Here is a 16,792-nt window from a genome sequence, read left to right on the forward strand (position 1 = left end):
TACCGAGCGTCGATGTTCGACAAAAGTGGACTGTCAACCAATAGCGCCTATTTAAAGGACTGCCAGGTGGAATAAACGGGCTCTACTCTGAGGATCAGGTGCGAGGCTCGGAGTTGTCCGTCCCAATGCACGAATACCTCGGAACGGAGGATAAAGTTTAAGTCTTTAACGTGGACTGTTCTGATGTCCGGAACGAACACTTTGCCGTCTGCAAAAGAACGAAATGCTATATTAATATCTGATAATGAAAATCTACTTCAGTAAAGAGGAAATAAAAGAAAAAGAGGGGGGGGGGGGGGAAACGGTTAAGTCAAGAGATTGGTACGAACCCACTTCATGTCGTGAAAGAGGGCAGGGGACCTCCCCGGCAAACCAGTTGCTGCGCACCCGGACAAACTCCCTAGCCGAGTTCCTATTCGAATCAAGTAGGCATGATATCAGTCGTACCCGATTATCTCTAGTTTTTAGGTAAAAGTTGGAAGCTTTGTTCCCACAGAGACTATACATGTGGTTAATATCATCGTAATCTAACTGTAAATCAAAGGTGTGGTTCAACCTACTAACGCAACTAACTACCCAGTAAAAGTTGGGGGGAAGCTGGTCGGAACACAGCTTGTAGTACCTAAGTGTGTTAATCAAAAGGGGATCTAGGGGAACCTAAGTCCATCCTCTAGAATTGCCATTAAAGGAAAAAAGGTTGTACCATGCCCTCGGTGGAGAGCGATTTCGCTCTTGTGGCAGTAAGCCACTTCCACGTCATCGGGAACATTAAACTTTTGCCTAAAAATGGCCAAGGCAGCCGGGGCCTCCAGGAGATAAGAGTAACCCATTTTTGAAACTTAATACTGTGAAAGGGAACTCGTAGAAATAAGTTGAAGGAATAGGAAAGGGAAGAGAACTTACTTTGGGTTCTAAAGGAGAAAGGAACTCTGGGCTGGTGAGTAAACGTACAAAGAAGTGATCGGCAGAGAGTAAGCTCAAGAAATCAGAGGTGGAAAAAGTGAAAGAATGTTCTAAAGAGAGCTATTTATAGGAGCAGAAGAGGGCATGGGAACGTTTAATCAGCAATAAATGGGCACGATTCACGAAAGACCCTGCGAGTGCCAAAGATAACCGACATGCGTGCCGCTTCGGTTCACGAACCGTCAGGCAATAATGACAACTGAACCTGGCGCCCCGGAATAACGCGTCTTTTGAGAAAAGCATTAATGAGAAGCCATAACCGCATGAGTCCCTGGTCGTAGGACTTTCGAAATCAAAAGGCTTAGTCGGCTCCTTGATTCTTCCCGACAGTTGGGTATGAATCAAGGGGGGGCTAATGTACGGCACCAAGGTCCCAAGACCCAGATGGGCCCTAGGCTTAGGTCCAGTGGCATGGCCCCATCACTTTAAATTCTGCTTGAAACTACCTTCACGTACTACGAGTTTTGAGCCTCGGCCCGTGACCTATGCTTGACATAAATTTCCTGAACAATTAATGAAACCTTGTCCGGACGTACCATAGGATGCTCGGCAGTTCATGAAACATCACTACCGAGCATATTCACCTGAGTTGGAACCAAGTTCCAAAGCCATAATCGCTGCATTCCACTCTCACCTAAACATCCACTTACAACAGATAATATTGGACCTTCAATTGCACTAACAATGGCAGTAATCATGATCTCCCCACTAACTTAGAGCTATAAATAGGAGAAGTTGGGGAAGAAAGAGGGGTTCAGAAAAAAAAGGGGAGAAAAAATAGTCATTTAGGAAGGGAGGAGGGATATTACTCTGAGTTTCTGTGCCGAGAATGACCCAAAGTAGGAAATCCTAAAGCCCACCCTATAAATAAGTTGTGAGCCCAAGTGAGGTTAGGCCCAACAGTCTCATTTCCGGCGCGCACAAGTACTATGTTTGCTTCACCTACTAATAATGTTAATTCTTAGAACAATGATGTTAAAACTGTTTTAGCTTGAATTGGTGTGGTTTGGCTTGATTTCGGTTGTGCTGGGTTAGTTTTGGTGGTTGGGGCTTGTTTGAATTGGTGTGGGTTGGGTTATTTCGGTGCTGCTATGTTGTTTTGGTGGTTGGGCTTCTTTTAATCGATGCAGGTTAGGTTGTTTCGGTGGTGTTGGGTTATTTCGGTGGCTGGAGCTTGTTTAAATTGGTGTGGGTTGGGTTGTTTCAATGGTGCTAGGTTGTTTCGGTGGTGCTTGGGCTTCGATTTTGGTGGCTGGTGGTTGGGGACTTGCATTTGAACTGGGGATGCTGGATGGAGAAAGGAGACGGAGAGGTAAAGAGAGGAGAGATTTATAATATTTTATGGTGTAGTTATATTATTTTATTGTATTGTATTGTATTGTATTGTATTAAAAAATAAAAACTGGGATGTTAAGTGTACTATAAAGTAGGATGATATAATAGATAAAATAATTTTTTAAGATATAAAATAGCAAATTTTATACAAACATGGATGTGAATGCTCTTACACATAAAAAAAGGAAAAAAAAATACAACCAAATCAATAGTGTAAAACCTTCAACAATAAAAATCTTATGAAAAATAAATGTTGTTTGTCTTGAATAGTTTTGACCAACCACTACACACAACCTATAATTATTTTTACATAATTTGAGCAAACCAAAAGCTAATTAAGCCATGACATCACCTTCCCCATTACAAGCTGCATTCTCTTTGTGTTCTTCCTCATCCATTGTATCACAAAGTGCTCTACCCCTTGTCTCTGGCAAACATACTGCAAGCAGCCCACAACACCCTATCACCAACCCAAACACACCATATGATGAAATTCCTTTTTTTCTCTCAACAACCACTAGCATCGGACCAAAGACACCACCAAACACAAGTGCTTGTCTCACCGACATAGCAGCTGAGTTCCTCACCCAAGTAGGGAACAACTCTATTGTGAATATGAGTAATATATTGAAAGCAGTACAAGCACAGAAGAAAGATATTTGCTCAAGTCCAATTTGGAATCTCGTCCACACCTGGCCTTTCAAAGCACACATGACTCTAAAAATCCCACTAATCATTGTGAAAGTAGGCACTGAAAATTTTCTGTTCAACTTACCTATGAGCAAGATAATGAACAATGAAGACAGTATCTCTGATAAGGCATTGAAAGTGACACTCAAGTAGAGATTGAATGACAAGTTTCCTAGGCCTAATGGCATGCCATAGTACACCATGCCAATCCCAAAACCTATTACCATAACCGGTGACAACCTTTCAAAGGCCTTTTTTTTTGCAACAACATTTTGAAAGCTGAGTAAACATTCCCATTATGTCACATTTCTTGCTAAAACGAAACCCCAGAGAAGCTCCAGGTTGAACAACTATAATGGCTAGGTGGTGCAATGCTTTTCAATGTCGCCACTGCTTTTTCTTTACGTCCATGAAAAAATAGCCATCTGGGTGACTCACAAACAAAGAAGTGAACTAACATAGAATACAAGATTCCTAGATAGAAGTCCATAAATAGAGAGATCTCCATGATGAACCTCTATTCCAATAAGCTATAGATGGTAGTGATAAAACCTGTTAGGACATATGTGATTTACTTGCTAGGAATATGTGTCACTATTTTATGTAATTGGTTAATCCTTTGACAAAACGCACTTTACTTGTAATTGGATAGTTCAAGTGTTAAAGTCATGCAAGTCTGTCCAAGATTCAAGTGAGAAAAGTGTTGTTATTAAAACTCAACAGCTAGCTCGATAGCTAGCAATCTATCAAGCCTTGAAGAGTTGTTCTAGCTCGTGGCTTGACAGTAGCTCGACAGACAGGTATCTGTCGAGGTTTATAAAGTTTAGTTTTTCAGGACTGTTTTTCATTTAATCCTTGATTATATGTTTGGGCTTTCTTTTCTCACAACCCTAAACATATAAAAGGGTTATTTTAAGGGCCGCCAAAGGTGACACAAGTTGTACAAGTGTTGAGCAAAGTTTGTTCAAGCAAATTGTGACAAAAAACTGAATTTGCCCTAGTTCATCTTTCTTGTGAAGAAGCTGCTGTGTTTGTGCACCGTAGGGTTTTGTAACCAAGAAGCTTCTCGATCTTCATTGTGTGATAAACTGAAGAACTTTGCAGCCAACAACCTTCTCTAGTTGGTGATTGAAGTCGCGTACTAGGATCCACGCAATTGGTTAGTCATTTACTGGGAGCCGTGCATTACAAGAAGAGATTTTCACTACAGAACAAGTCCAATTAGGTATTGGGATAAGGGTTCAACTGTAGGTTGGTATAAGGTACTGGGATTCCTTTACTTGTAACCGCTTGTTTTGATAATAGTGGATTCTCAAGAGTGGTGACCTTAAAATCACCTAGTGGGGTTTTTGCCGTGTTGGTTTTCCTCATTCGTAAACAAATCATCATGTCAAATTTACTTTCCACTACATTTAACTTAGTTGGTGATTTGTTTATGCTGCCACGCATATTGTATGTTAATTTGATTAATTAATAAACTGGGCTAATTAATCAATTAATTTATCGCAAGGGGTCGATAAATTTTTGGCCTATCAAGACCCCTATTGTGAAACAAAAGAATCCTATCGCACCCACTTGGCCTCGCCACCTTTTTCCCACAAGCTCAATTGTTAACACATGTTTATTTGTTTAGACCTCTTAAAGTAGATAGTTTAACCTAATATATTAGCCAAGTGATTACTTAGGTTAATTACGAGATCTGGGTTAAACAAAGAAAGATCATATTATGCAAACAGTGGAAAAGTAAATAACACACAGATATGATCACCTAAGAAGACCAATGAAACGAACCACTTCAAGGTAAAAACCTGGAGAGGATTTAACCTAGCTATCCTTGTGGACACAATAGGGAGTTGCCACTTAGTTTTTTTAATGGTTTAGGAACCATATATATAGCGTCCTCCCGAGGAAGGACCATTGATCTTACTACCAGAGATATGGGTTCGGAGTTAAAGTACGGTCTTGGGAAGGTATTAAGCATCCAAAACCGCCTAACCCTAAGGTTGGCTTCCCTTTATTGTGTCTTATGTCTTAACCCTATTAAAGGCATATTCAACACGCTAACATGCATCTAGTAAAAAAATATGGCATCTTCATCCAAAAACCCTAGCATACATCTATCATGGCATACACATCTCCTAACATACATCTATCTCATCTCATCCAAGGTAGCAAGCACGTTCACACATCATAATCACCACCAATCAAGGGAATTAATCAAGCATATACATCATGTTCATCAATCAAGAAATTTCATCATGTTCATTAACCAAATCAAATGCATGTTCATTTAATTATGCATGACTTACCTCACTTACCTCATAGCACCACAGCACCTATGCATCAATGTATCTTCATGTTCATATGCATGTTCATGTGATTCAACCAAGATATAAACCTTAATTATCAATTCCACAATCAAAGCATGTGAAACACGTTATTCTACTAACCCTAGACCTAAACATGTGAAAAACTAGACTCGACAAGATCTAAACATGTGATTAAAACTAACCAAAACAAACAAAATAACAAGAACCCCATATTTGGGTTTCTGGGCATGAGGAAGTATGTGTACGCATGACTCTAGTATGCATATGCATACATAAATATGTGCACGCATATTGCCTAGAAACACAGTTTTAAAACAAGTAACAAATAACAATAAATAAATAAATAAAACCTAGCATGCTTATAATATATTACCAAATCACCTAAACTACCAAAAAAATTATCAAAGATAAAAATAAATAAAATAAAATAAAATAAATAAAAAAGGAAAAACAAACAACACCTATTCCTAAACATGCATTATATTTAACAATAAATAAGAACAACACTTAACACATCAAAACATGTTCATCAATATCCAATCATATTAACTTTCCAATCAAAACATGATATAAACCTTAATTATCAATTCCACAATCAAAGCATGTGAAACACGTTATTCTACTAACCCTAGACCTAAACATGTGAAAAACTAGACTCGACAAGATCTAAACATGTGATTAAAACTAACCAAAACAAACAAAATAACAAGAACCCCATATTTGGGTTTCTGGGCATGAGGAAGTATGTGTACGCATGACTCTAGTATGCATATGCATACATAAATATGCGCACGCATATTGCCTAGAAACACAGTTTTAAAACAAGTAACAAATAACAATAAATAAATAAATAAATAAAACCTAGCATGCTTATAATATATTACCAAATCACCTAAACTACCAAAAAAATTATCAAAGATAAAAATAAATAAAATAAATAAAAAAGGAAAAACAAACAACACCTATTCCTAAACATGCATTATATTTAACAATAAATAAGAACAACACTAAACATATCAAAACATGTTCATCAATATCCAATCATATTAACTTTCCAATCAAAACATGGTGAGACAAAACAAAACAAAATATGTTTCTAAGCATGAATAACATATAAATTAAGTAAGAAAAACAAAAACACAAATTATAAAAGATACAAATCAAGGAAAAGCCATGAAGAGAGATTCACCTTGCTACGGAACACAAACTTGATTGATATTTAACCGACCCCTTAGTGCCTACACAACAAAATCAAATGACAATCAAAGGAATCAAATTATTTCAATAGTTCATAAGTGATCACAACTCAAAATAAAAAAGCATTATTGAAGAGATTGTTTTGAAAACGGTTTTGTAAGAATCTAGAAAGTAGTTTCTGCCTTAAGACTATTAAAGAGAGGTTTTGAAGAACAAAAAAAAATGTTCATGATGGTTGTGTGTGCAGAAAATAAGAGTTAGAAAAGTGTTTTAGAGAAGTTTAGGTGAAAAATCCACTATCTCTTGCTAGGGTCTAAGTTTGGAGGCATAAGTATGTATTTATATGTTTAAACTAGGGTTTTCATGCTTATTTTTAGGGTTTTGGACATTCCAAAGGGTCTAGGGGCCGGGCCTCATCAAAGAGGTAGGATTTGGGCTCTAAAACATGAAGTTTTGGGCCTCTGGAAAGCAGCTTGTGTGCACAGGCTTGAAGCTACATACACATGCATTCTCCTCACGCACACATGTGTTCCCAGAAATCCTAATTTTGACAACTCTAATGGGCCTATTTCAAACGGTCATAACTCACTCAATTTAACTCCAAATTAGGCCAAATATATGTTCAAATTGAAGCTCAGGATGTCTACTTTCCAATGAAATAAATCTCACTCAAAAATTATTTGTCAATCAAACATTATGGTAAAAACAATGAAGAAATGTCATTTTTCAGCATTGTTTTCAAAGAAATTTGAGTACTTTTGAGTTGTAATTACTTCTAAACTATCAAAATAACTTCAATTACCTTTTGTAGACCTGCAAACTCGTCATTGGGACCAGGGACTAAAGTTTATTAACTGTATGCCCTTCTTTTGGCTATACTTGCTCTGCAAGTGTAGTCAAAAGCTTGAAGAGACAAACCATTTTGTAGGTTAATAAACTTTAAGTCCACACATGCACACAACACTTACACGCAAACATGCAAGCAAACATTGGGCGTGGGTGCAAAATCCAATCACTGGATTCTACGAGTCCCTATTCTCCTAGGTTTGTTATCCTAAACCTTTGGTAAAGGGAAAAACAAAAAGCGGCTACTATCCCAAGCCAGAAGAAAACTCATCACATCATCATATCATGTTATCATCACATTAACAACACATCATGAACACAACAAGAATGGCTACTATCCTAAACCAACAGAAACACATCAACACATCATAAACACAACATCAGTCATCAAAGATCCTAAGTTTGCTATCCTGAACTTAGAATCAAAGAAACACAACAAGAATGGCTACTATCTCAAGCCAAACTCACACATCACAACATCAAAAACACATCAACACAACATCATAAACATACGCATATCATCATAAGCACATCAACACGACATTAAAAGGTTCAAGAGACTTAACATCTCACATAAAGGAACTCATCATTCAAGACACATCATTTATTTCCAGAAGAAATTATTACTTAAGGAAATCAATATTATTTATGAAATTCATCATTCAAATCCATCCATCTTTGAAAACTTTCTTCCATTTTTGAAACCTCTTTTGGATTTTTGAATCTTGAAATCTTTCTTTTGAAATTCATGACTTTCTCCTTAAGTGCCAATCTCTCACTTGAATTATTGAATTCATTTTTGAATTTTGAAGCTTTCTTGAATCTTTTAGATTTGTCACAACAATTAGGTCCTATCAACACAACGAATCACATCAGGTTTGGTCCAAACACATCAGGATAGAACCAAGTACAACATATCACATCATGTTTAGTCCAAATACATTAGGACAAAACCAAGCACAACGAGTCACATCAGGTTAGGTCCAAAACACATCAATACTGAACCAATTACAACAGGTCACATCAGGCTAAGTCCAAACACATCAGGACTGAAAAAGCACAATGGGCACATTAGGTTTGGTCCAAACACATCAAGATAGAACCAAGCACAACATATCACATCATTCCTCTTAATCTTCTCTTTATTTATTTTTTTTCATCATTTTTTTTCTCTTTTTATTTGTTTTTCTCTTCTCATCTTTTTTTTTCTCTCTCTCTTCCGTCTTCTTTTCTTTTATTCTTTCTCTTCTCATCTCCATTCTTTCTTTTTCTCCTCTCATTTTCTTTGTGAACCTTCATTTTTTTTCTTTTCTTTATTTTCAACATCTCACTTTCTTTCTTCTTCTTTTTTTCTTTTCCTTTAAATTTTATTTCCCATTCTTTTGGACTAAAAATTGCTTTTTCTCTTTAAAGCATTATCAAGGAAGAGTTGATTAGGTCATGGGTTCATTGCATTCATTTCTTTTTATGGGGGCACATATTTACTCAACACATCATTTGTTCACTTTATTGTTATTATTATGAACCTTTTGCCTTTGGAAGAGACTCTAGACCAGAAACATTTCAAACACAACAAGAGTTTAGAGATAGTAGACCACAACATGATTTGAATACAAAGAGGACCTTGAAGAAAATTTGAAAGAGTTGAAGAAAGGAGGTAAAAACAAGGGATCATAGATCCAAATGATTTTGCACAACAATGTCTTTATTTTAACATGCGCACCTCACTTCTCTCATTTCCCTCTTATTGTATTCTCCTAAATCAACTTATCTTTCACGTATGGTTATTTTTCTCCTCATCATGGTTGTTTTAGCTTGAAGTTAGTCTCATCTTTCCTTATATATTCCATTCCTTTGTCATTCCCATTCATGACTTGCCCCTAGCTTGGAGTGAGTTCACTATTTTTCTTGTTGCTCACTTCTTTTCAAGGTACCCTAACTTTTGCCTAGATTGCCCTTTCAGGTTTTCAACCTAGCGAGCCTTTCTTCCTTTTTTTTTTTTTTTTTTTTTTTTTTTTCACAACTAAGGCTAGACTTTCCAGAATTTGTAGGCTAAACAATCTCAACTGATCAGAGAGGACTTATTTTTGGACTATAATGAGGTTGAGATTCTAAGGCTTAAGAATGAAAAGATATTTGAGGCTCAAATTCAATTTTCTTCCCAAGGTATCCTAATTGCCAAGGATTACTACTCATCTTGTGCTTGCATTGTTTTCTTCTATCTCTTCCTTTCCTTTTTTTTTTTCTTTTTTTTTTTCTTTTCTCTTTTTTTCTTTTACCATATCCCTTGTTGGGAAAAGATATCATGTTACTTATAAATCATCATCACATTTCTTTATCATTCATCCACAAAATTTTCCCCTAGTATAGAGTTGATCATTTCCAATATTAAAGTATGCCCCTAGTGTTAAGGGTAACCCTTTCAAATCACCATCTCTTAAGAACATGCCCCTAGTGTAGGGGGTAATCTCTTGGCATGGGTATAAAGAAGGAATTCATCTAGGCTCTACGAGGTTAGCAAGTGGAAATAATCTCTCATTGTAAAAAGGGTAGCAGAAAAATGGCCTTTCATTCCTTCAACCTTGATTGCTTAGCCTTTCCAAACCTAGGTTAGCCTTTTCATCTCATCAAGTTCTCATCATTGTAGTGTCATCCACATGAAACAAGTTATTCATTCAATTTCTCTTTCCCATCTTTGAACTCACTCATGTCTTGTGCTTCAAGGAACCTCTCATCACTCTCTCACTTGAATGGCCATCTTATTGAAAGTGAAATAACATTGATTTGGGAATTTAAAGGAATACGACTCAACATGATAAGAGGAAAAGACTCGACAACACAACAAGGGAAAGACTCAAATAGACTTAATGACAATTGAAAAAGACTCAACAAAATTGAAATGGCTCATCCTCTAGCAAAAGTGTTCAAATGGATCAAATCTCTTAAGCACATCCCTCTATTCATTCTTACTTATTTCTCACTTGCCCATTTCTTGAGGTTGTGGCTTGGCGTTCACCCCTTGATCTATCAAATCTTGAACTTCATGCTTCAACCTTTGGCAACTATTTGTCTTGTGCCCTATCCTTTGATGAAATGCACAATGGTCATTTCTATTCCAATTTGGTGGGATTGGATTTGGAAATGGAGTAGGATCAAGTGGCTTGAGGTGCCCCCCTCAGTCAAGACTACTAGTACTTCTGATTAAGGCATTTGAAAATCATTGAACAACCTTTCTTGTGGTTGAGCAACATTCACATTGTTGAGAGCACCACCCTTTTCTCCTTCATTGAACACTTTCTTTGCTTGAAACTTGGTTTCACTTAGGTCCAATTGTCCAATGTTAATGGCATCTTCAATTCTCATACCACAATCACATAACTCCTCAAAGGAATTGATAGGCAATGACAAAAGCCTATTATTGTATGCCAGAAGCAAGTTCTTAATGATCATGCTAATCTGATCCTTTTCATTTGGCCTATTAACTATCCTTGAAACTTTGCTATTTAACCTTATCATGTACTCATAAAATGTCTTGTTGAACCCTTGCTTAGTAGTCTCCAAGTCTCTCAAAGTCACATCAATCACGGTGTTAAAGATGATTTGGTCCACAAACAAATCCACTAGCTCATTCCACACCTTAGTTTTGCTTGGAATCCAATTGCAAGTCACTCATCTCACCCTTAATCACACCTTAATCATTTTCTTTTTTCTTTTTTTCCTTTTTCATTGGGCTTTGAAAATTTCACTTCTTAAAAAAATTATTTACAAAAGATTAGTTTTTTTTGAAAACTTTTCTTCTTTGCAAAAGGTTTTCTTCTTTTCTTGAAAATTTTTTGAAGTAGCCCTCTAGCTAGAACATATTGTGGCCCTCCTCTCAAAACCTATGAATCTCTCATCATTTTGGGCCTTGGCATACAACAAGGAGACCCAAGATTAGGGAAATTCATATTGACTTTGTAGGATTTTGGATGCTAAGTCCATAGCATATTTGTTACCCTAGGCCCAAGGTTCTCCTTTTCAAGAGGACTTTTGATTTGGGCTTATGATAGCAACTAGGCTATGGTCTTATAAACCTTTCAAGTTAAGACATACCTTTGGACTTTGGGATAAGTCTCTCATATGTGAGAATTTCTTTTCTTTTTGTCCCATTATCTTAGGGTGTACCATAACTTTTGGGTCATCCTCCAATTCTTTATTTTTTATCTTTTATTTGTCATTTTAGAATTAGGTGAACACAAGATATATGGTTGAACAAACAAGAGATATAAAGGGTACCCTCTTTTTGATAGGATCTAAGATCTCTCTAAGTGTGGATAGGCTCCTTAGAGCTAAAGGGATAGATAAGTAGGCCACTCACAACTAGGTGGGTCATGATTCCAACCAAGTGCCTAAGTGGATCTTTGTGGATTGGTGGTAAACTGTTAACATACTTAAAGCCCATCATAGGCAATGGCATACATTATGAGTTGGTGGGATGAACTTCAGAATACTCGGGCCCAAATGAAGCCTTCCATCTTCCCACTCATCACCAACCAAGGTAAAAGGGACAATAGAACCAAGTGATGTGTGTGAAAACAAGTATAGAATGAGCCTTTATTAAGGTTAAGACATAGAACACATAGGAATTAAACTCATTATCCCTAGTAGAGTTGCCACCGGGGAGTCGCAACCTAATTTTGTAATGGTTTAGGAACCATATATATAGTGTTCTCTCAAGGAAGGACTATTGATCTTACTATCAGAGATATGGGTTCAGAGTTAAGGTACAGTCTTGAGAACGTGTTAGACACTTAAAATTGCCTAATCCTAAAGTTGACTTCCTCTCATTGTGTCTTATATCTTAACCCTATTAAAGGCATATTCAACACTTTTATACTCATATACACACTAACATGCATCTAGTAAACAAACATGACATCTTCATCCTAAAACCCTAGCATGCATCTATCATGGCATACACATCTCCTAGCATACATCTATCTCATCTCATCCAAGGCAACAAGCACGTTCACACATCATAATCACCACCAATCAAGCATATTCATCAATTAAGAAATCTGATCATCCTCATCACCCAAATCAAATACATGTTCATGTAATTATGCATGACTTACCTCACTTACCTTATAGCACCACCGCACCTATGCATCAATGCATGTTCATGTGATTCAACCAAGATATAAACCCTAATTATCAATTCAACAATTAAAGTATGTGAAACATGTTATTCTACTAACCCTATACCTAAACATGTGAAAAAATAAACTTAATAAGACCTAAACATGTGATCAAAACTAACCAAAACAAACAAAATAGCAAGAACCCTAAATTTGGGTTTCTGGGCACAAGGATGCGTACGCATACCACCCAGAACCACAATTTTAAAACAAACAACAATTAAACAAAACCTAGCATGCTTCTTATATATAACCAAACCACCTAAACTAACTACAAAAATATCAAAGATTAAAAAAAAAAAAAAAAAAAACCTATTCCTAAACATGCATTGGATTTAACAAGAAACAAGAACACTTAACACATCAAAACATGTTCATCAATATATCCAATCATATCAACTTTCCAATCAAAACATAGTGAGACAAAACAAAACAAAACAAAACATATTTCTAATCATGAATAACATATAAATTAAGTAAGAACAACAAAAACACAAATTATAAAAGATCCAAATCAAGGAAAAGCCATGAAGAGAGACTCACCTTACTATGGAACACAAACTTGATTGATATTTAATCGGCTCCTCAGTGCCTACACAACAAGGTCAAATGACAATCAAAGGAATCAAATTATTTGAATGCTTCATAAGTGATCACAATTCAAAATATAAAGGCATTATTGAAGAGATTGTTTTGAAAAAGGATTCAGAAAGTAGTTTCTGCCTTAAGACTACTAGAGAGAGGTTTAGTACAACAAAAAAAAAAAAAAACATTCATGGTGGCTGTGTGCACAGAAAATAAGAGTTAGAAAAGTGTTTTGGAGAAGTTTAGGTGAAAAATACACTCTATCTTGCTAGGATCTGAGTTTGGAGGTATAAGGATGTATTTATATGTTTAAACTACAATTTTTAGGCTTATTTTTAGGGTTTTGGACATTTCAAAGGGTCTAAGGGTTGGGCCCCATGAACGAGATAGGGTTTGAGCCCTAAAATATGAAGTTTTGGGCATTTGGAAAGCATCTTGCATGCGCAGGTTTGAAACTGCATACGAATGCATTCTCCTCGTGCATGCATGTGTTCCCAAAAACCCTAATTTTGACTATTCTGATGGCCCAACTTCAAACTGTCATAACTCACTCAATTTAAGTCCAAATTAGGCAATATTTGTATTCAAATTTAAGCTCAAAATGTCTACTTTCCAATGGAACAAACCGTACTAAAAAAGACCTTGTGGATCAAAATTTATGGTCAAAATAGTGAGAAAATATCATTTTTCAACATCGTTTTCAATTAGATTTTAGCACTTTTGAGTTGTGATTACTTCAAAACTATCAAAATAACTTCAATTACCTTTTGTAGACATGTCAAGCTTGTCATTGGGACCAAGGACTAAGGTTTATTAACTGGGTACAAAATGAGGTGTCTACAATCCTCAAGGTAAAACAAATCCACTAAAAGAGAATTGAAATTTTTACAATAAGATTTAACCCTAAATCTATTGCTACCTCCTTTTAGTAACTTACTGACACGATCATGTACAAACTCTGAATCAACGGACTCTTTCTCTCTTGGATTTGCAGAACACAAACTCCCACGTTTGTGACTTTCAGATCCTACTCAAAGGTTTCAGATCACCGTTTGTTGATCTTGCAACAACTAGATTCCATAAGCACTTGATTGTAGATCTTGTTCTACTAGACACTTGTAGAGTTAGAAAGTATAGAACCTCTCAGATCTCACAGAAGTAACTCATAAGTCTTCCAAAAGTCATCAAAACGTAGTTAGAGTTTTCCTTTTATACTTAGGAGTGTTAAATTGAAACCGTAAACATTTTTGGGGGCTTGGGCTTGATTTAAAATTCTGCAGAAATGATTTTTTCACGATTTTCAATCAGTCGAGCTTGATCTTCAATTAATCGAGCTTCACAGAAAATCACTTCTTTTCCTGCAGCTTGAACATTCTTGAGTCTTGACTTGGAACACTTTGAGCAATGTCTAACACCCATTCTAGACATGTTTTTTTTTTGTTCTTGGTTTGCCAACATATACAAATTGGAACTCTAAACATTTAATCCTAAATCTTTAGAACCTAACAACACAAGTGCATAAGTTCCAATTGTTGCACGTCCGAACCCACAAACCAATCTTAAAGCTGAGTAAACCCATATGTTGGTGGAGAACACAGTAAGCAAAGAAGATAGGGATACGGTTAAGCATGAAAGAGAGAGCATGTTTTCGCGACCAAGTGAGGAATCAGCAAGTGTGGCAAGAATGAGTCCACCCACTAGGCCACCCATGAAGAAAGATGATGCAGGTAAGCTAGTGATAATGGAAGAAGAACACTCTAAGTTCCATTCTGATATGATTGATGTATAGGAAGGCCAATCCCATGCCCATCAATTCTTTGGAAGATAGCAAATGTTGGAGAATGAGTTGCAACCAAGTTGATGAGTAGTACAGTGCCATGTTGGGTATTGGTCAGTGAAGACACTAATGAATGTTTGTTGTGCATCAAATAGCCATGCAAAGGATACAAGTATGGTTTGGAAAATTTGGGCCCACCCAAAATCTCCTATACACCTTTCAATGGCGGAATCAAGGGATGGATGGTGTTTCTCTAGAGGTGGAGGGCTGCTTTCTGACTCGACCGAGTTGGGCTGGAAGAGAAGTGGAGTTGAATTGGCCATTTGGAACAAAGTTTATGCAAAGGTAGAGTTGGAATGAGAGGTCTGTGAATGAGTGAAGGCTTTTATAGATGTTTTAGGTCGTAAAGAGAATTTGTCACTTCTAAACGTACATAGCATGCAAATGTCAAAAATACGAAGTCAATAAAAACTACTCATCCATGATGATATGCCCACATTACTCGTTGTTCCTAGCTCACACATCGAAACTTAAAAACACAACAATTGCTTAAGGAAAAAAATTCAATCACACTAGTTTACATTATTATTTCATGTACATATTCATAATTGTTACGGAAATATATATATATATATATATATATATGGTTGGGTTCAACTTACGCCTAGTGTAACTTTAAGCAATATTACACCATTCAATCTTTTTTAATTGGATGCGAATATTGATAAATCCACCATTAGATTACATTATCTTCATATATTCTCAATTTTTGCAAAATTTCAAGGTGATCAAAGATTAATAGTCATATCATCAATCAATTGTTAAAATTCAAGTTTTTGTAATTTAAAATAATGCATAAAAGATGAGTTTATGGATCAAATGATAAATAACATCCAATTGATATGAAAATTGGCATGCACGTTAAGAACATATAAAATATGTAATTCAATGGTTGGATTTTCAAAATATTAATTCAATAACAAGTTATTGGGTTGTGTAACATTGCTATATATATATATATATATATATATGGGTTGGGTTAAAATTACACCTTGTGTAACTTTAAGTAATATTACACCACTCAATATTTTTTAATTTGATATAAATTTTGACAAATCCACCGTTAAATTATATTATCTTTGTATATTTTCTATGCTTGCAAAATTTCAAGATGTTCAAAAATTAATAGTCATGTCATCAATTAATTGTTTAAATTCAAGTTTTTGTAGTTTAAAATAATGCATAAAAAATGAGTTTATGGATCAAATGGTAAATGACATCCAATTGATATAAAAATTGGCATGAATGTTAAGTACATATAGAACATATAATTCAACAGTGGGATTTTCAAAATATGAATTCTATAACAAGTTATTGGGTGATGTAACATTACTTAGAGTTACACTTGGTGTAACTTTAAGCAATATTACATCATTTAATATTTTTTTATTTGATGCAAATATTGACAAATCTACCGTTAGATTACATTATCTTTGTATATTCTCTATACTTGCAAAATTTTAAGGTGATCAAAGATTAGTAGTCATGTCATCAATCAATTGTTAAAATACAAGTTTTTGTAGTTTAAAATAATATATAAAAGATGAGTTTATGGATCAAATAGTAAATAACATCCGATTAGTATAAAAATTGGTATGCATGTTATATAAAAACATATAGAACATGTAATTCAACGGTTGGATTTTCAAAATATTAATTCAATAGCATGTTATTGGGTGGTGTAATATTGCTTAGAGTTGCACCAAGTGAAACTTGAACCCAACCATATATATATATATATATAATGTCCTTATTTTAACACATAAAAGTAAATGTGAAAAAAGAAATGAAAATTAGTGGATGTATGAGAATTAAAATCCAATCCTAAAGTG

At 35.5% G+C, this 16,792-nt stretch overlaps 1 pseudogene; it reads right to left on the reverse strand.

Moving 5' to 3' along the window:
- Positions 1-2,633: 2,633 nt before the first annotated feature.
- LOC126720235 (organic cation/carnitine transporter 3-like) lies at positions 2,634-15,223 on the reverse strand (annotated as a pseudogene).
- Between the last annotated feature and the right edge of the window lie 1,569 nt (positions 15,224-16,792).

Source organism: Quercus robur, chromosome 4 (genome assembly GCF_932294415.1).
Source record: "Quercus robur chromosome 4, dhQueRobu3.1, whole genome shotgun sequence".
Taxonomy (NCBI): Eukaryota; Viridiplantae; Streptophyta; class Magnoliopsida; order Fagales; family Fagaceae; genus Quercus; species Quercus robur.